Source organism: Dendropsophus ebraccatus, chromosome 7, assembly GCF_027789765.1.
Source record: "Dendropsophus ebraccatus isolate aDenEbr1 chromosome 7, aDenEbr1.pat, whole genome shotgun sequence".
NCBI lineage: Eukaryota > Metazoa > Chordata > Amphibia > Anura > Hylidae > Dendropsophus > Dendropsophus ebraccatus.
In genome coordinates, this window is record NC_091460.1 from 64,520,398 (window position 1) to 64,541,003 (window position 20,606).

Genomic DNA, 20,606 nt, shown 5'->3' on the forward strand with positions numbered 1-20,606 from the left:
CATTACCTCCAAAACATGTTGTAAATTTCAGACCATATTCATTGTTATTTATATACTCAGCAAATAGCTTGAAGGAATCCTCCGAATCCTTCCACACCAGGACCAAGTCATCTATATAACGACCGATCCACTGAATATGCTTCAGAAATTTGTTGTTTGCTGAGAATATGTATTTTTCCTCTAAGCATGACATCACAATATTTGCTAGGGGTGGTGAGAATTTGGCTCCCATACTCACTCCTTGGATCTGTAAATAATATTCTTCATTGAACACAAAATAATTGTGGCTTAAAAGAAAATCTGTAGCCATAATGATAAATTCAATTTCTGGATCTGAGTATGAGCCAAATTTTTTTAAATAGTATTCTAGTGATGTAATAGCTATCTCTCTCGGAATGGAAGGATATAACGCTACCACATCCATTGTAGCTAATTTCCACCCCTCACACCAACCAAAATTCCTCATGATATTCAGTACATGTTTCGTATCTCTCACATGAGAGGGGGTTACTGTAACCAAAGGTTGCAAGTAATGATCTACCCATGAGCCTAGTCGTTCTCCCATAGAGCCGATCCCGGCTACTATGGGTCTCATGGGGGGGGGGAAGATCCCCTTGTGTACTTTTGGCAGAGAGTGGTATGTCGGGGTAATAGGATCTTCTACCAGCAGAAAATCTGCCATTTTTTGAGTAATAGCCCCCATAACTACACCATCCTCTACCAATCGTTGGAGTTTGGTCTGAAACAACTTTGTAGGATCTGATGAAAGCCTACGATACGTATTGGTATCCGCAAGCATTTCATAATTAAGTTTTTCATATAAACCCGAGTCAAGCAGTACTACCGCTCCACCTTTATCTGCACTACGGATCGTAAGATTTTTATTATTTTTTAATTCCATGAGAGCAAGCCGCTCTTCTTTAGTTAAATTATCCTGTGCGTGGTTCAGTATTACTGCCGACTCAAGGTTCGTTAGATCCCTCTCTACTAGCTCCTGGAATCTATCCAGTGCCTCACAGCGTGAAGCCACTGGGTAAAACCCAGGATTGCTAGTCACAAAAGATGCAGCATGTGAATTGTCCTCTATCATAGATTCTGCAGCTAGACAATGTAGATTTAAAGTGGACAGCTGTTCAGTTAAATTAGTACACATGTTAACAGAATACATATTTTCCATACTAGATGTTACCTTATCCTCCTTCTGGCTGTCAAAAAAGTGTCTTTTGACTGTTAAATTGCGAGAAAATTTATTAACATCTAGTATAGTTTTAAATAAATTAAAATTACAGGTAGGTGAAAAGTTCAATCCCTTTTGTAAGACAGACAACTGTATATCAGAGATAATTTGGCCAGACAGATTTATAACTGACAGTTCAGGTATTATTGTCTCTTTGGGTACCTTCTTATTCCCGTGTTTCCGGCCGCCTCTTCTCCTCCGTTTTTTGGAGTTTTCGTCTTTTTTGTAGTGCTTTTTTTCGTTGCTGCGGTCGATGGTCCTGCCACCGATGTGTCTGATTCGGAAGAAAGTCCTCGTTGGTCCTCAGAATCTGAAAAGCTCACATGCGGTTTATCCGCAGGACTTTTATTCGACTTGCGTTTTTTGGAGAAGCGTTTTTTTAGGATAGACCGTGGGGTAGAGGCACCATTTTCCAAATCATTTTGTTCTTGGAAATTTTTCCAGGCGTATACCTCTTTTCTTTCATAGTCCAATACATCTCTTTGGAATTTGGTGCGCTTGAAGGTCATGATTTCGCTTTCTAGTTTTTCCACATTAGTTTTAATGGCAACATTTAATTCATCAAAGCCGGTTACTTGTTGAAACTGGTTTATCTGGGTTCTGGCTTCTTTAATTTCATCCGCCAATGCAGCCAGATATTTTTGCTCTCTGTTGATAATAAGTTTCATAATTTTTTGTGAGCACTCGGATAAAGCTGCCTCCCATTCTTCTTTAAACTCAGGGTCATATACACGTGTGGGCAATTTTTTCAACCTCAGTCCTCGTGGTATCATCTCTTTTTCCACGTATTTCATTAAGGTTTCTTTATCCCACCACACTTTTAACTCCTTAATTGTCAACTGTTCAAGCTTTCGCATAAGTATAAGTAGGTCAGAAGAGGCATTCTCACCCGTTGAACTGAGGTTCATCTCAAACACGCCTGCGGCTTTAGCCTTCCTGCTAGCGTTGTCTCCCAGTGGTATCTGGTCGATGCCTGCTTGTACGGGTGTTGATGCCTCTCCATTATCCGTTTGTGAAGATTGCTGAGACATGCTGTATCTTTCAGTCTTAGTGTGCTCAGCTCAGCTAGGTGTGCACGACCTGTTGGTTCCAGGATAATTGCAAAAGTCTGTTTGTTGGTCAGCTCACCTGCTGTGGTATAGCCGTCGGTGCACGGTAAGACCCGGAGCCAGGGTCACAGCATACCAGAGAAAAAAGTCCAGCACCAGGTCAGCATATACCATTAAAATTCCATACTTTATTAGAAAATCTTCACATAGGACAGTAATAAAAGTGCCTCTACCCCACGGTCTATCCTAAAAAAACGCTTCTCCAAAAAACGCAAGTCGAATAAAAGTCCTGCGGATAAACCGCATGTGAGCTTTTCAGATTCTGAGGACCAACGAGGACTTTCTTCCGAATCAGACACATCGGTGGCAGGACCATCGACCGCAGCAACGAAAAAAAGCACTACAAAAAAGACGAAAACTCCAAAAAACGGAGGAGAAGAGGCGGCCGGAAACACGGGAATAAGAAGGTACCCAAAGAGACAATAATACCTGAACTGTCAGTTATAAATCTGTCTGGCCAAATTATCTCTGATATACAGTTGTCTGTCTTACAAAAGGGATTGAACTTTTCACCTACCTGTAATTTTGATTTATTTAAAACTATACTAGATGTTAATAAATTTTCTCGCAATTTAACAGTCAAAAGACACTTTTTTGACAGCCAGAAGGAGGATAAGGTAACATCTAGTATGGAAAATATGTATTCTGTTAACATGTGTACTAATTTAACTGAACAGCTGTCCACTTTAAATCTACATTGTCTAGCTGCAGAATCTATGATAGAGGACAATTCACATGCTGCATCTTTTGTGACTAGCAATCCTGGGTTTTACCCAGTGGCTTCACGCTGTGAGGCACTGGATAGATTCCAGGAGCTAGTAGAGAGGGATCTAACGAACCTTGAGTCGGCAGTAATACTGAACCACGCACAGGATAATTTAACTAAAGAAGAGCGGCTTGCTCTCATGGAATTAAAAAATAATAAAAATCTTACGATCCGTAGTGCAGATAAAGGTGGAGCGGTAGTACTGCTTGACTCGGGTTTATATGAAAAACTTAATTATGAAATGCTTGCGGATACCAATACGTATCGTAGGCTTTCATCAGATCCTACAAAGTTGTTTCAGACCAAACTCCAACGATTGGTAGAGGATGGTGTAGTTATGGGGGCTATTACTCAAAAAATGGCAGATTTTCTGCTGGTAGAAGATCCTATTACCCCGACATACCACTCTCTGCCAAAAGTACACAAGGGGATCTTCCCCCCCCCCATGAGACCCATAGTAGCCGGGATCGGCTCTATGGGAGAACGACTAGGCTCATGGGTAGATCATTACTTGCAACCTTTGGTTACAGTAACCCCCTCTCATGTGAGAGATACGAAACATGTACTGAATATCATGAGGAATTTTGGTTGGTGTGAGGGGTGGAAATTAGCTACAATGGATGTGGTAGCGTTATATCCTTCCATTCCGAGAGAGATAGCTATTACATCACTAGAATACTATTTAAAAAAAAAAAAAAAATTTGGCTCATACTCAGATCCAGAAATTGAATTTATCATTATGGCTACAGATTTTCTTTTAAGCCACAATTATTTTGTGTTCAATGAAGAATATTATTTACAGATCCAAGGAGTGAGTATGGGAGCCAAATTCTCACCACCCCTAGCAAATATTGTGATGTCATGCTTAGAGGAAAAATACATATTCTCAGCAAACAACAAATTTCTGAAGCATATTCAGTGGATCGGTCGTTATATAGATGACTTGGTCCTGGTGTGGAAGGATTCGGAGGATTCCTTCAAGCTATTTGCTGAGTATATAAATAACAATGAATATGGTCTGAAATTTACAACATGTTTTGGAGGTAATGAAGTATCCTTCCTGGATGTGCGTTTGGTGGCTGACACGAACAATAATTGTGTACAGATTATGCCATACAGAAAGGATTGTGCAGGTAACTCTATATTAATGGCTACATCGTGTCACCCACCACACGTCATCCAGAATATGCCCTATGGGGAGTGTCTAAGGCTCAAAAGAAACTGTAGCAAGCAAGATACATATGAATTGGAGTTGGAAAAACTAAAAGACAGATTTAAGGAAAGGAAATTTCCGCAAGAAATTTTGGATTCAGCAATAGAGAGGGCAGCATTAGTGAGTAGAGAAGATCTGCTGAGTGAGGAATTGTTTAATAGGAAAAAGAAATCTAAGGACAGATCGGACAATAAACAGGTAGTTTTCGTCACCACCTACAGTAAACAATTTTCTAAAATAAGCAAAATAATAAAAAAATATTTACCACTGTTGTGGCAAGATGACAAACTGCAGGTGATGACGAAAGGAGGAGTCAAAGTAGTGTCTCGCAGAGCCCCCACCATAGGAATGACTCTATCCCCCTCACTTTATGTTAGAGAGAAACCCAGGGAACAAACCTGGCTAGATGTGAAGGGGTCATATAAGTGCGGACATCAGCGATGTATAACGTGTTCACATGTTGCGATTTCCAAAGAAGTAACATCATGTTCTAATAATAATACATATAAAATCCAAAGTTACATAAACTGCAATACAACCCATGTAGTTTATGTTGCTACCTGTACACTCTGCAATGTACAGTATGTGGGGTGTACATCCACCAGCCTCAAAATGAGAATTAGGAAACACATATCAGATGTGCGCAATGAGGTGGTGAATGTGTCATCCCTAACCAGACATTTCAGGGAAACCCATGCTGGAAAGGTACAGTCCCTAAAAGTTATGGGCATTGAGAAAATCTGTCCACCAAAAAGAGGAGGTTCTCTGAGACGTAAACTATTAAATAGAGAATCCTTCTGGATATTTAGACTAGGAACGAGAGTCCCAGAAGGTCTGAATTCAAGACATGATTTGATCCTGACATATTAAGGTCTATAAATATATTGTCTGGTGCTTTATATACTACATTTAATGTAAGCAACTTTCTAGCCATGCTTTCAATAACCTATATGATGTATGAGAAAAATTGGTTATATTCACTTTCTACTTTGAACTTACTCCTTAAGGGTTAACTTGCTTTCCAAGCCTGTGAAGTTTTTAACATGTGTTATATGGTTCTTAATTGGGGGTTAGTCATGTGATGTACAGCACTACCCTTTATATAGCAATATGAGCTTGTATGTATCATGCTTCAGTTGTGAACAAGGCGCGAGAAGCGCTGAAACGCGTAAACTTTTATTACTGTCCTATGTGAAGATTTTCTAATAAAGTATGGAATTTTAATGGTATATGCTGACCTGGTGCTGGACTTTTTTCTCTGGTATGCTGTGACCCTGGCTCCGGGTCTTACCGTGCACCGACGGCTATACCACAGCAGGTGAGCTGACCAACAAACAGACTTTTGCATATATATATATATATATATATATATATATATATCCACTCAGCTCCTTCAAAAATTATATCCTCCATCCCATTGATATATTATTAGTCCTTGTTGGCCATATATATATACTCTATTAATCCAGACCAACCATTAATATATATGATAGGTGAAGTACTTCAGTGTATAATTCAAGTTCCATTCTCAATAACAAATTCTTCACTGATGGGAATTGATGGGACTTGGATTATACGCTGAGGATCTGAATACGTGGTTTAAAAGAAAGTGTAAGATCAAAGGTGAATCCGAGGCAGCAGACTTAGGGGGATGGAGGACAATGTTCAGCTGTTGACTGTGATTGACAGATTAGATGGAAGGTTTGGGATGAGTTGGGGAAAGATAATAAGTATAAGTTCTGTTTTGTCCATGTTGAGTTTCAGGGGTCAATGTGCAGATGTGCAAAGGATTGTGCAGCTATCAGCCACTACATAGTTCACCTAGTAGACAGGCACAGTGCTGAAACAGCACTTTGCCTGAACATTAGGGAAGCAATCAGGTCTTACACTGTGGGGCAACCCTGTCTGTGAACTATAGGGGCTTATTCTGATGGTGAATTCCATAGGCAGTCCCTTAATTCTAGGGATCGACAGGGTTCTCAGCAGCCGGACCCTGACCGAACACACCAGCACCCTGACTGATCCGAAGTTTTTTAAAAATTATAGACTTTAATAAAAATCAATAGTGTAGTAATAATGTTATTTGCTCTGAATGCTCGGTGGTTACTTTACATTCATGGGCAGATTGAAAGTAAACCATCTGCTATGTACTTAGGATGGAATTCTAGAATTAAATTATTAGGGTTTTTTTTTAGATCTGTACATTTTTGTGCCAAAACCAGAAGTGAATCCAACAGGAAAGAGAAGTACAAGTCCTCCCTTTATATTTTACATCACATTTCAATCCGCTTCTAGCTTTGACACAAAAAATGCAGTGGCAGTTTTCCAGCCTAAGCCCTGCAGTTCTAAATCAAGCCCTGTGGCACAGCACTATTGATACAGAGCAGTGTCCCGTCTAGCACCCTCTTATTAGGATATATAGCAGAGAGCCTCTGCACATCCTTACTGATGCCACTCAACAAAAGTTGAAAAATAAAAGAAAAAGTATACATTTATTTTAATGAAGTTATTGTGAGACGAAACCATGCTGCTCACATTCGCCATCCCTAGTGTGAACATAGATGGATTCGGTCTGGCTCATTTCATACATTCTGGTTAATGCTTGTACGTTTTCTGGAGTGAATTCTACCAGCACCTTAACAGTTAACTCCTTGCCTTGCCAGTGATTGATAGCCCTACTTCCCAATCTTAGTTCATATCTGTCTGTCCCAATCATCTCTGAAACTGGGATCTGGCTTCCTTTAAGACTCAGTCATTTACTGTGCTTGTTGCCTGCTATAGTGTTCACCTAGTGTATCTATCCTCACTTCTTCTTCTTAGCAATCTATCTTGACTTTTGGTCTTACGGACTTTGGTTTGTGTCCCTGACTTCGTGTCTGTCTCTTGATTTGGTCTGTATTTTAGTTCTCAGGGTTTTTGACTCTAGTTTGCCTCATTGACTCTGTTTATCTCCCAATTTGTACTTGTATCTGACACTCCTGGTTTGACCCTACTGTAGCTTGCTGACCACCTGCCATTGTGTATTTTTGTCCCTGTCTTGTAATTGTCACTTGTCCTGTTCCACCCATTTTACAGTGGGGAACATCTCCGAATTGCCCGTGTTGCTTAGGATACATTGAGGTAAGTAGGCAGGGACAGTGGGCATCGGACAGCGTCAGGATTGCACTTGTCTCTGTGCCTTCTGAGTGTACCCTGACCTGTCGTGACAGTTATATTACACAGTAATATAACTTTATTAAAGCACTGTAGCAACAACCACACCAACAACAAAATATTGCATCTCCAGAGTACCCCTTTAAACAGTTTAACCCCTTCTGGAGCTGGCTAATTTTCGTTTTTGCTTTTGTTTTTTCCTCCACGTGTTTAAAAAGCCATAGCGTTTGCATTTTTTCACCGACAGACCCACATAAGCCCTTATTTTTTGTGTCACTAATTGTACTTTGCAATGGCAATCTTAATTTTTGCATAAAGTACACTGCAAAACCAGAAAAAAATTAAATGTGTGATAAATTTGAAGAAAAAAAAAATAATAATTTGGAGAAGTTTTGTGTTTATGCCAATTGCCATCAAAATGACGGATGTCCAAAAGGACTGCCACAAAATGAAAGTTGTGTGAACATAGTCTAAATCTGTCCACAAGATCCTAATGTACCCATGTCATTGCATTGAACTGTATTTATTCTGTGCACAACATTCACAAACTGTTCTATTGCATGTGCTGTTTTCTTTCCAGAAAGTAATTGCTTCTATTAGTCAACCCTTCCATGATTGACTATTCTATTTCATTGCTATATATTGACCTTGCTTTACATTTGACCCTGCTCTAAGCCTTCTGATCCATGCATCTTCACTATGTTTTGTACCTGTAATATTTCCTTAGACATTTGAGTAGGTACATATCTAGCTTACCAAAGTAAATTGTTTCTTCTGGTTATTCCATTCCAACCTTTCAGTAAAATGACACTATGTTGCTGTGCTGTAACCTCCATGCAGCGTCCAAGATTGGAGAGACTAAAAGACTGTTTACCTCAAACAAGCTACGACTGATCCTCTTTTAACATCACGTCAGGCCTTTCAACAATATAAATGAATCTCTAGAATTTCATATGAAAACAATGAAAGCAAGGATATGCTACTATATAAATCATAACACTATTATTGCTGTTTACATTGGGAGACAGGTAGCTTCATTATAACCTAAGAAACACTTTTCCAATAAATCATGTTACGCTACGCTGCAGCTCTCCTGGCCTGTATAAATATGGCAGACACTGTTTCTGGATTAAAAAAACATAGAAAAACAATAAAAGTAAGCCTTAATAATAATGGATTGTTCCACTCAGGTTTGGCAGGCCATCTGTTTTATAGAAAGGCTAGCATTTCCTATGCAAACATTTGCTGGAGATCCATTAGATTTCCCTTTGCAAGTCTAATATTATTTCTTCTGTGAGATACAGCCCTCTCCATCCATTTTAAAGATAAATGCAATGAAAAACTAATTATAAGTCGATCTCCATTTTTCATATTTTTTCATAAATATTTTAGACTGGTTATTAGTCTCATAAACCATACCAGATTCCTGATTACACATTCCATAGGAAGACCGAGAAGACGGATGTGGTTTATTTCACTTCGGTTTATACATCCTATGAATATGGCTTTATGAAAAAAATTTACATTTTTTGACAATTATTAATTTCAGAAATCCTCCTCTAGTGGGTAATGCATCTGTAAGTGAAATTTTAAACACTGAATGTAGACAAGCAGGTTTTTAATATTTTAAACTAGGGAATGCGTTGTCGGTATATACAATCAGTTTGGTACAATGCTTCATATTACTGTAACTCAACTACCAGACAGAAATAAATGCCTCCAAATCTTATAGATAATATTCTCAATTCACAAAAACAAAAACTTCTTTAAAACTGTAAATATATGAGACTTGCTGATAGCTTACACCACTCAGTATTCCTCAGAAAGGACACATCCATATGTGCTGTTAAAAAAAAGGTCTAGTAAAATTGAGCCTTGACTGTACTTACATTGCACCACCTGACATTTTGGCTATGTTAATACAATGTATTAATTCCGTTAACAAAGGCCGTTTTCCCTGAGAACGGCCATTGGTAATTAAATCAACACATTTGCATTGCTTTCAATGCAACAATGGCTTTAGTGCATACACACAGTATACACTATGGTCGTTGTTGAACTGCGACCGCAGAAAATAATGAACATGTCTTTTTTCTACGGCCACAGTTCGGCGAACAGCAGCCTTAAAAAATAGCTGTACACACAATGTAAAGGTCGGCTGCCAGCCATACATTACATTAATTGCAATGTTTAATTGCAATTGTTGCTTCCTTGCTTGGTTTTAAGGGGAGTTCATTCTTTACAATATTCAAATATAGTGATATAGATAGATAGATAGATAGATAGATAGATAGATAGATAGATAGATAGATATGCTTTAAATAACCCACGGAGTTTCATAACCCACAACCCACAATACATAAAATCGAGTCATTTATATAATCTTATAGCCCTTGCTTCATGATTTCTATTGTTTTTTTATGAACTCTGGTTCATAAAATATATAAGAGGAGATTTATTAAAGGGAGTAAAATAGACTGGTGTAAACTGCCTACAGCAACCAATCACAGCTCAGCTTTCATTTTATCAGAGGTGAAAGCTGACCTGTGATTGGCTGCTATGGGCAGTTTTCACCAGTCTGTATTTTACACCCGTTGATAAATCTGGGCCATAGATTTTATAATTTTGTTAGCTATCTGCATTTATCACTTATATCAAAAAGAGCATGTACATCAGGTAAACAACAGGCAGTCAACCAAATAGTGAATTTCATGTATTTTGGGAATGTAGGAGCATGGTAACTACACAAAAACAGTGTTAAAAATAGGGTACCCGAGTTTACTAAATTGTATAAAAACACCATGCATGTGGAGCATTTGAAGGGGGACACGAGATGGGTGGGGGCACTGTGAACAGCCTGGAGGGACTAGGGGGTTTAGGAGTGCAATTTTAGTTATCTGCAACCTGTCACTGGGGGAAGCTGGTGTAGTAGTGAAAATCTTCTTCCTCCTGAATTCTCTTCATACCTGGCCCTGGCTGATTTACATGACTGTGACCCTGATGATGCTGGCTCTATGTCACCAGTAACACAGTAATCAGACTATATAAATATGAATAAATCCAAGCTGCAAGCAACATCCCTTGAGTGCCTTGTCTGCACTATGGATGCCAAAAATGCCAAGACATTGCCCTCGAGCACCCTGGCAACATGACACACCTGATAGTATTACTCTAACTTTATATAGGGCAAGTCCATATCTTTCTGGATGCATTCTATGATGCTACAGGTGTAGCGCTTATAATGAACAGCTATCGGCTTCTCTAGACAGTGTCTGTAATGAAGATCACTGACTTTCACAGTAGAGGAGGCTATGAGGGATATGTAAAGTGCTTCCTACTTGCACATTGCATTGAGAATATTTTAAACTTTCCTTACATTTTATATGATATGATAATATGAAATCCTGTACCGTTAAATACAACAGCTGCTGTTTATTGTAGGACTATTTCTTTCTATGTAAAAATGTTGAGGCAACCTGAGCCATCCTATGGCTATATCTGGTACTGCACATTAGTAGAGACTTCATACTGAACTTCAGTTACAGCAATGCTGTGCCAGGAAGTGTAGCCAACTGTACGTGTAAACACGTGTGTATAAGCCTGTGTTATTTTCTTAATAGTTGTGCTATTTTAAACTTCATTTGCAAAAAATAAAAAATACAGCTGCTTAATGGCTTGAATTACTAGTTACACAATAAATTGTCTATGTGAACATATTCATTGGAAAAATGTCAAGTCAATGGCTGTTCCCATTCTATAGTTCCATTTTATGGCTGACCCTACTATTAATTGTAAGAATACTGGAAGTCATCAAGAAATTCCAGCACTATAATTAAGCATGAGGCTACAAGCTTAGTACAATAACACTGATCTTACAATTGGAAGTGCAGATTGTATTGTAGGAGTATGGTATTTCTCATAATACAAACCTCAGCTGCTGCAGAACCCCACCTTCAAGATTATTGCTCACATTGATATCTTATTTGTAAAAATGGAAAGTAGCAATAGTGTTTATTCAATTAGTGGCTGACACAAAGACAGGAACCTTTTGAAAAAGTGATGTGAGGCAGACTATGTCCTTGTTCACACCACCATCATTGTTTCAATTGTTCTGCGTCATCATAGAAGGACAATAAAAAATAACAGTGCCATAAAACTAACATGATAGATACCATGGAGAGAGAGACCTGGAATCCAGTTTTTAATGCTGCATGTTTGCAAATTTTTATGGTATTTGCAAGGGAGACTTTAACCAAACTTCCAACTCAGTTGTGATTAACTGCAAGAGGAGATAAGTAGACTCCATTTAACCATGCACATCTCTATTACTGTCAGGTTCTGACATCAGAATTAGAGATAAGCGAACTTGCCGGATTTCTGGTTTGTATGAATCAGAAATCTCGGCATCTGATTTCCGCTGCCTGCTCCCTCCGTGCAGCGGGTGGATACAGTGTAAGGAACGCCTGGAAAACTAGGATACAGCCATTGGCATTGGCTGTATCCCAGTTTTCTAGGCGTTCCTTACGCTGTATCCACCCACTGCACGGAGCAAGCAGTTAGCGGGAATCAGACGCCGAGATTTCTGGTTCATACAAACCAGAAATCCAGCAAGTTCGCTCATCTCTAATCAGAATGTGCTGTTCATAGAATGCCAATTTTACACAATCCATATCCTTATCCATATCATTACAGATCAGCAACAAAATGGGGAAAATTTATTAAAAGGCTAAAATGCCTTTTTTAAGAGCAGATGGGCCCGATCGGCGTAAACATATTCACAAACGGTCTATTTGCTAATATTTCTTTCGCATCTGGCCCATCTGCGCCTCCTGCCCCAGTGTGGCGGAGAGAGGGCGTTATGGGGGGTGCGGCAGCACGCAAAGGGGGTGCGGCCTCTGCGTGCGCCACATTTATCCTTTTTCTCTGGGAAAAATGATAGTGAGACCCACGCCAGGTCAGAGCTGGTGTAGGTTTCAATTTATTCGCACAAAAGGGCTCAGTGCGCACAGGATTTATGTAGAGGCAGGGTGCCTCTACATAAACCCTCTGAGATCTAGAGCTGCGGGGACATTTATAAACCCGGTTGAAAAAAACGCCGGACTTAATAAATGTCCCCCAATATTCAGTACTTTTGATATCAGGAATTAGAATGGTATGCACAAATGGTGCAATAAATAGTTTACATGCTAATAACATTTTTTTTAGTTACTTAGCATGGCAACCCAGGCTTGTCCATGCTACTGAATAGTTGTTTTAGTTTCACCCCTGCTATTGGCAGTTCATTGCAGCACCCATACTAAAGGGTATTTACCCAGGCAATATCTATTATCTACATTATAATTACATAAGATTGTGTTAGAGAAAAGATTATGTATAAACAATATAATGACAAACTATATTATGCTCAAAAGTGACATAACATGGCAGATACATTGTTGTAATAATTGTTTCCTTTCGGATGTAATGTCATCCAATTCAGGGAGTACAGCCATTGTATGCATGTATAATAACTACTCAGTATGATGGTTGTCTTGTAACAGCCAGAACCTTTCATTTTTAATGTCTATGCTATGGCACATTTATATATGCACAATTGATATGTATTTTAATTGGGACTCAGTCATTCAAAGTCATGTTTCTGGTTTCCTCAATTGTCCTATTCATACTCTATTGACCTGAATGAGATGAGCAAAAATAATATTTTTTCTCCAAAAACACATACTCTGTGGAGGTCTTAGGTAAACTTTACAAGAAAAATTTAAAAAGAAACACAATGTTGCTTTAAGTTAAAAAGAGGGGGTTGAAGTCTGATTATATGGAAATCTAATAATTTATGGTGATATGATAATTTACGGTGATATGATAATTTAAGGTTGTGATGTTAGATACTTTGTATGGTCTGGGTGTTCCTACATTCAGGGGTCTGGGTTGCGGTCTTAATGCCCTTTTTTATGGCCCAATAGGAGGCAGGAAGTAAGTCCTGACCAGCAAGATTGGTGCTCATTTATATAGCCTTTATAAGGCTCAATTAATGGTGTTGGATCATTTCTGCAGCCTTTTAAATGCAATGTCATTGGCAACACAGGCCCTGTTTAGAAAGGAAGATGTGCCGCTGATAATAACTTATATGACACATAAAAGTTCATCAGCTGATCACTGGTCCTTTTACAGAAGTCAGTTATTGGGTAATTGAGTCGAATAAAAAGGGGCCTAAATGATTCATGTGTGATGAGAAGATGGTAACATATCACTGCTTTAGTGGCTTTACGCTGAAACCTGTAAATGTTGGCCCACTGCTCCTTTCTCTAAATATGGGGGGGGGGGGAATCGGGGAAGCAGGGGGTGCCATGTTTTGAAAAACCTACACTACACAAAGGGTTTGTTACTATTACATAACCCTTCCCACATATGCGTCTGCAGAGGAGCTGATGACTTCCAAAAGCATAACAAATTAAATCTAGACCATCTGCATTTATTTTATTTGGGATACAATGGATCAACTAAAATTGTGCCAATACACCAGTACTCATACTGTACCAATCTCAAAAATAAGCTTGCATTGGTTTCAATGTTATAAGATTTATAAATGTACTGTAGCTCGGTTTGAACTCTTACCAATCTGATGATCCTACTAATTTAACAAATGTTGGGGTTCTAATAATCAGAAGATGTGTTTGCCAACTTCTTGTAGGTGCATCAATTATTTTTTTTTTAAAGAAATACCATCCATGTTCATCCAAGTTCACACATGCTGAAGGTGTTTATGTACCACTACTTTGAAACAGTGAAAGTGCTAGTAAAAGATATTACAATTTAGCATAATCATATAGTACCCAAGTACAAGTAAACTAAAGGCACCATACGCATTCATTTCCCAAATACAGGTAAACTGAAGGCAGCATACATGTTCATGTCACACACCTTTTACCTAGAAGGAGACAGAGAATACAGGAGAAAAGCGCATCCGGATAATTTGATTGACCTAGTTCACCAAGAGGATGACTCCTGACACGACTCCTGACAAGTTCATATACTCATATACAGCATACAGTGATTTGCTATAATGGCTAGCCTACAAAATACACCAGGTAGCCTATAGAGCCATAAGCAATTCCCTGTAATGTTACAGAGAAATATACATTTAGCTCGGAATAGCTACAATAGATGTGTAGAGTATTTATTCACCAGCAACATACTTGCTTAGCAACATTCATGTATTTTCGGACATTGCACAAGAAACCATGTGGATGCTTCCTTTATTGCAATCTCACACTACAATATATCACCCAAATCATTTCATTACCAAGTCAAGAGCATGTGGTCATTGATGATGGATGGAATGCAAATAAATAGCAGGATAAAGAGTGGTAACTGGATGATACTTAGTAACAGATAAGGCAATGGGAAGTTCACAAGCATCTGTCTATACCAGATCAGTACTTTGTTGTGCACCATAAATCACTGATAATGGTAGATCATGTATGCAGTGCAGCACCTACAGTAACTAGAACATCATATGCAAGTCTACATTACGGTTGCTTATTTCCTACCTCTGTAATATAACGTACAATAATTACACAGAGTATAAAGTACACTTAGGAGAATGTGCACAGTAATGGGAATAAGCAGACACTAATGCATAGCTATAAAAGGTATCCCAGTCCCTGGACTCATTGTATGCAAATGATCCTACCCACACAGCAATTATTGTATGTATACACATGTGGTAGTCTCCATATCATGCAATATGTGTTCATGGTCTAATAATCTAGAGCAGCATATAGTGGGCTCAGTAAATGCACTCATCTTCAGAGCCTTCACATAAACACTAGCAGCTGTCACATGTGACATGAGTGATTGAACAGACAACCATAACTAGCACTTCACTAAAGCAACTCTATGTGAGAGCATCCACAATATGATAAAGAACTGATTCACCCCCACCCCTATTATTTCTCTTACTCCCCTATGAATAGAAGTGTTTATTCAACATTACATCTGTACAAAATCCTGGCTAGGAGAAGGAGTTAAAATTCCATTAAAATGATACTTCTACTATTTGGGATTCAGTGTAGGAGAAGGTAAGAGTTTCTGTGCATGGATCCATTACTGTTCTACTTAATATGTTCCAAGTGCAATGCAATGTGAGCTAGACAGTGAGGCATGCCTGCTAATATAATCTGCACTGCTGCCAGGGCTAGGACTCATTTTAAATATTGAATGAATCAATATTATATCTACAGTTTTCAAGTTCATCCCTAATGTGTATGTGCAAAACAAGGCAATCCAGATTCCATGAGGATGTGGCAGAAAGTTGTGCTCCCATCCCTTCTATACACTGCAGTTCTCAGAGATAGCTCCTACCTGCTTTGCCAGGGGACTTTATCCGTGCATCAGGAAAGTTGGACTCCTCAGAAAGTCATGGTGGTCCTCCAGCCCCTGGCTGTCATCTCTCTCATTGGGGACCAGGAGGATTGATGATCTCCTATCCAATATAACCAATGCTTCTCTATGGCAAGGATTGTTAAGCGACAGGTGATCGTGCACAAGCAGAGACCCCCTGCGATGGAGAGAAATAGCGATGCTCTCTGCTCGATCTCTATCTATCCTTTCTGCCACAAAGCAGAGAACTGCTGCATCCTAAGAAGCTGCTTCCTTGGACATCATGCGGCAGAAGGCAAAGAAATGTCTTCAAACTAGAAAGCAGGAGATGTCATGAAACCATTCCTTGTCCATGCAATCCGAATGATGAGCAATTGCAGAGGAGCTCAGCTTTCTCCTAACACTTGGCTGGAATGATCCCACTTTCAGGTGTCCCCCTCCAGAATAGGATGTAGCCTCCAAAATAAGGGGGGTTCCCCTGTGGAAAAGGGTTGATGCCAAGACAGAGCAGAGGAGAGAAGGTAGCTCTTCCCAAGATGAGAGAGAGGGACAGAGGTTTTCCTTCCTTGCTTGTGCTGTGTTACTGTCCTTCACCAGCAGGTGACTGACTTCACTACTCTCTTCTCTGGGCCAGCACTGAAGGGATTTCTCTTCTCTCTTAAAAGCAATGCTGCTTCCTTTCCCATGCCTGCTGGGTCTTAGTGCTGCCTTGTTGTTTTTTCACATCCACATAAGCTGGCAGCGACAGGGTTTAGGCAATTCTGCAAGTTGGCAGCTGTTCTGGTGCTGTGTGCTCTCCCTGCTTTCTTGCATTTAGATGGAAGCTGTTTCCTGGGTTTTATAGAGCATCCTCACTGTGCCTCCATTGCTGCATTAGCTGTATAGAGGAGAAGCATATTCCTTCCTCCAGCCTGCATAGAAAGAGTTGATGTATACTGACTCTGCTGTCTCCTACTTCCTCCACTGCAATACAGCACAGTCCTCCAATGATAGACACTGAGAATTGTTCAATGCTTTCCAAGTGAGAGAAACATAACAGAGTTATCAAAGTTCTCTCCCTTCCTCCTTCCCTGTGTTGTCTCTGGTCCTGGAGTCTGTGTGCTGGATCAGAGGAGGACCTTTACTTGCTGATGGGGAGGGTAGAATCTCAGCATGTGGCAGCCACTTTAACTACTTCACATCACAGCTAACTGCACAAGAAAAGGTATTTGCAGCAATATTGCTGGGATGATTTATGCAGCACTTTTTCTTTTTTTTTTTGCAAGGTTATTTTTAGCTTATTCTGTACAGTCCTTTATTCTTGGAGGGGAGAAGGGACTTCATGCCAACCCTTAAATAACACTAATAGTCTTAACCCCTTCCTGACCCCCACATTAAAATGTTTAGCTTATGTTTCCTTCCTTCTCACATAACATTTCAACTGAGAAGAGTTGTATGAGTGGTTTTATGTGGGACAAGTAGTTCTTTTTACTGATGTTATATTTAACAATATAATCTACTGTATTACAAAGCCAAATAAAATTGTTTGTAGGGCACGTTTAAAAAAAAATGCAATTGTGGGGCAATCAAGTTTAACCTAGAGTAAAAGTAACAAGATAACAAGCTGATCAGTGTGGGTCTGACCACTGGGACCCTCACCAATCATAAAATTGGGGGAAAACCGTTTACCTGAATGGATGGAAAGCTCCCTGTGTGTATGACCAGATCTCCATTTGTTTTTTTATGGGGTATCAGAACATTATTAAGCTAAGTTCAGGTACTTTTCAGAAGCTCCATAAAAAATTCACTGTTCATTACCTGGTAGGGGTTCCATCAGTCATACCCTCACCAATCAGCTTGTTTTGTGTAACTTTGAATGAAGGATAAGGAAAAATGTGTGCTATTGTGGTAAAGTAGTGCTATTTTGCTAGAATTTTAGGAAAATCACAGTTAGTGATGAGCGAATAGTGAAATATTCGAATATTCAATATTCGTACGAATATCTCCCGAAGATTCGATCGAATATTCGATCCCATTAAAGTCAATGGGAACAAGTATTCGATTATTGGATAACATCTATTCGACCACTTGGAGGTAAAAACTGGAAGCTGGGGGATTTGAGCGCTTATCGAATATTTATCGAATATTTGGCGAACTATTTGATAATATTCGATAGATCGAATACCTTACTATTTGATCGAATATCTATTCGATCGAACAGTATTTGCTCATCACTAATCACAGTACAAACGTTAAAAAAAGGCTCAGGAGAAGATGTGGAAGATGTGGAACTACAGTGGGTCTTGATCCCATAGAGACAGCAGCAGCAGCAGCTTTATGGGGAGGGGTCTGTGAGCCGCCACAAGGGGTCCTGTAGATTAGCTGACATCCACTGACTCACTGTTTTACTGTGCAATTGCTGCAAGAATGACAGCATCAAGTTCCTTTCATTCTGCTGGCGCAGTAAGTGAAATAACTTTGGCTGTGGCTTTAGAAGCTGTACCTGCACCTCTACTGTATATCACGGCACATGCTCAAGGTTTTGAAAGGGCTCCATGATTTCAGTCGAATACTGGGACATGGTTATTCAGAACTATTAATACTGCCGTGGTGATGAGTTTGCTTTAAAGGGAAACAATCAGCATGACTGTGCTGATATAGAGTTGTTTTCACCAGTATGTGCATATGCAGGAAAAATGTGTTTTATTCCGACGCAGGAGGCCGTGAGAGGAGGAACTAGTCATCTCAGCAGAGAGACTCTTGCCTTATACACATTAACTTTCTGCTTTCTGACTAATAATCCAACTGGGAAAGATCAAAATAAAAAAATAAAAAAAGAACTGACTGGGTTAATTCATCTGAATAGGATAGTGCAATGCATGTGCCTCTTCAATTGGGGTGGTGGATCACAGGATAGGCCGGATGGCGGGATGTAGCTTGCAGTGTTCTGCCATTCAGTCTTGATGATTAATAGAAAAAAACTTAGGTTGCCTGGTGACAACTGTTACATTTTTGCCATCAGTTGTGGCATCAGTTGTCATCAAAAGAAGCATGTCAGACTGTCGGATATATGTAAACTCAGCCTTATACTTACCTGGCCCAGGCCTTTGCTACAAGCTGAATGGTCACTGCTGCTAGCGCTTTCTGTTTTCCTCTTTGACACATAGGAAAGCGGGAAGCTCAGTCAAAGGCAGGTGGATTAAATTTTCCACTTTCAGTAGAAAATGGAACAATGGCTAGTGGTCTAGAGTGTTTTCAGGGCTAACAAACACCTAATAACTTCCACTGTCTGATATGAGGAGTTATATCTGTGATGATTTCAGGAAGATATAGGTTAAGACTTAAGGTTACTTGGTTGTTAGGATAGTGAATGCAAAGGCCGGAATCCAATCCAATATGTATATGATTTCCAATCACTTAAATTACAGAGCCAAGCTCAGCTCAAACTATAGAAAACATTCCTATGATATTCTTTGCGCTTTGCAAAACTTTTACAGCTGGCGCTACACATTCAGAAACAAAGCATTCTCCTGACATTATCCAAAACCAGATGCATCTATCAACCTGCCAGGTGTTAAAGCATGATTCATCACTAGAGAGGAAAGTGGTAGTGCACCTTACCTTATTCTAAACAACTCTTGGCATTGCAAATAGAGCAGTCAAGCTTGTATAAGTGTACAGCTGAGAAAGTCTGATCGTTGAAGCTACAATATGCTGGCTGTTGTTGCTTCCAGAGGCAGTGTGTAACTTTGTACTGAGTGTTGCCCCTTAGGACAAGTCCTGTGTACTTCAATATGTTCCCATTCTGGCATACTGCTTTACAGGCCATCTATCTCAGATTATATTTCCACTTTACAATTACAGAAGTCTGGCACGGCAGAAAATTGATATACTGATGTGTTTTAATGGTGGCATCAGCACAACATATTCAATGGGGCTAATCTGCATCCTGAATCTCTGGCATTTTTTCCGCATGGCTATGATATCTCGCTTAGTCCAGCATATTTGAAATAGGAGATGGGAAAATATGCATAGCAGTTTTGTAATGTGAACGATAAGACATATTGCTGCTAAAACAATGGGACATACTGTACAACAATGTTGCTTGCTTTATTGGTGCTGACTTTGGCCTGTAATAAATAGATACAGTAGATAGATAGATAGATAGATAGATAGATAGATAGATAGATAGAACAAGGATGACCCAGCAACACTTCTTCAGTGAAAAAATAACAGTGGTGTTTATTTTATTCCAAGCATGTGCAACATTTCAACCGCATCACACGGCCATTTTCAAGCATGCTGTTGAAACATTGCACATGCTTGGAATGAAGTAAACACCACCGTTATTTTTTAACTGAAGAAGTGCTGCTGGGTCATCCTTGTTTATTTAGTGGATCTATCATCTATGGTCCTCACCAGCTGGCACCACCTCTACGCTTATGTTGTACTGCTGTCTTCCTTACACTAGATAGATAGATTAGATTTACTATTTGTGTGTACAGGTCTGTGATGTACAGTATGATTCCTATTGAAGTTATCAACAGGAAGAGACAAATGACATATATACATGGCAGACTTGTTCAAGGAAGTTATGCAAATATATAGAGGGAGATTTATTAAACATGGTGTAAAGTGAAATTGACTCAGTTTTACCTAGCTACCTAGATTCCACCTTGCATTTTCCAAAGTGTCTTTGAGGAATGAAAAGTGGAATCTGATTGGTTGCTAGGGGCAACTGAGCCAGTTTCACTTTACACCATGTTT

General features: G+C 39.4%; 1 protein-coding gene across 1 annotated transcript in view; it reads right to left on the bottom strand.

Moving 5' to 3' along the window:
• SGCZ (sarcoglycan zeta) overlaps positions 1–15,966 on the bottom strand; it is a 656,134-nt gene extending 640,168 nt beyond the window's left edge. Inside the window, exon 1 of the mRNA XM_069976548.1 lies at positions 15,843–15,966. The gene's annotated coding sequence lies outside the window, so the exon portion shown is untranslated. The remainder of the gene's footprint in view (positions 1–15,842) is intronic.
• Positions 15,967–20,606: the final 4,640 nt, after the last annotated feature.